Genomic DNA, 1,764 nt, shown 5'->3' on the forward strand with positions numbered 1-1,764 from the left:
ATGTACGGTGAATGAAATGCGAGAGATAGAGAGAGACAAACAATCACAAACACAATGTTTTATAGTGGTTCGGAGTTAACCCTTGCTCCTACGTCCACTCCCCAAGTCTCACTTGGGAATTCACTATAACCCCTTGGATTACAGCCGGTTGTTTTCCAAGCTCACAACCAAACTTATTGTTTTACGAGCTCACAACGAACTCGGTCGGTTTTCTCAGGCTCACCGACTAGAACCACCCCGATTGTTTTTCCGGAATCACAATCGAACCCTTGAACACGTTGGTTTTACACTCGGCTCACCAACTGATGACCCAAAGATTGATTCAAAGATTGATTTTGATGATCACAAAACCTTGAAGTATAAATACTAATGTTTGTGTTGCAAGGAGAAAGATATTTATTTTGCAAGGAACATAGCAAGTTGGAAGAATACAAGAAGGCCTCCAAAGTTCTCAAAAAAAGTTGGAAGAAAGCTACAATTCATTGGCCCAAGCTTCAAGTTCAAAGAATTCAAGTTGAAGGAGCAAATTCAAAGAAAAATTCAAAAGAATAGTCCTCGAGTCGACTCCTGGAAGTTTCGAGTCGACTCTGGCACTCTAGAGTTTCAAGGAACAGTGCTCGAGTCGACTCCGGGACTCTACGAGTCGACTCCGACTGAGAACAAACAAAAAGACAGAGAGTTGATTTTCTGCGCTACAGTGATCTCGAGTCGACTCCCAACTTCAGGAGTCGACTCCCAACTTCAGGAGTCGACTCCCAGCTACAGTGCCGGCAGACTACTATTCACAGATCAACTCCTGTTTCAGCCGAGTCGACTCCTACTTCAGCCGAGTCGACTCGAGCACGCTGGGAGGCATAACGGCTAGTTTTTTCTTGATTCCAACGGCTCTATTTTTGTCTCTAACGGCTAGATTTTTGTTGGGACTCCCTCTAAAGCTATAAAATCAAGAGGAGAGCTAGGGGAGAAGGTATGGAAGTGGGAGAAAACATTTAGGAAAGAGATTACAAGGGAAATCTCCCATAAGCACAAAAAGGGCCATCCAAAGAGAAATAGAGAGAAGAAGAGCTTCCAAGTGTATCCTAAAGCTTCCTCTCCATCCGTGTGCTGCCGCGGTGATCCTCTACTTCGTGCCAAATCAGAAGAGGGTCAAGTAAAGAAGAAGTCGAGCTCCTCCATCTTCAAAACTCGTTTGAGGGCTTCTCTTTACTCTATCTGTTTATATTGTTATATTTGCTTGTTTAAGAAGCTTTGATTTGTTTTATTCTTTGTTTTAATATCTTGTAACTTGATTCAATCAAGGGATTGAATCAAGGGGTTAAAGGTTTGTTGGTGAGCCAAAGGGAAAACCAACGGTGTAAGGTTTGTTGGTGAGCCAAAGGAAAAACCAACGGTGTAAGGTTTGTTGGTGAGCCAAAGGGAAAACCAACGGAGATAGGTTTGTTGGTGAGCCAAAGGGAAAAACCAACGGAGATAGGTTTGTTGGTGAGCCGAGGGTAAAACCAACGTGTAAGGGTTTGATTGTGAGCCCGGAAAAACAATCGGGGTTGGTTCTAGTCGGTGAGCCTGTGAAAACCGACCAAGTTCGTTGTGATCTCGCAAAACAACAAGTTGGGTTGTGAGCTTGTAAAACAACCGACTGTAATCTAAGGGATTATAGTGAAATTCCCAAGAGGTCTTGGGGAGTGGATGTAGGTGCTGGGGTGCACCGAACCACTATACATCCTTGTGTTTGTGATGCCTTATCTCTTGTATTTCATGCCTTCC

The sequence above is a fragment of the Phoenix dactylifera genome, unplaced genomic scaffold, assembly GCF_009389715.1.
Source record: "Phoenix dactylifera cultivar Barhee BC4 unplaced genomic scaffold, palm_55x_up_171113_PBpolish2nd_filt_p 000425F, whole genome shotgun sequence".
NCBI lineage: Eukaryota > Viridiplantae > Streptophyta > Magnoliopsida > Arecales > Arecaceae > Phoenix > Phoenix dactylifera.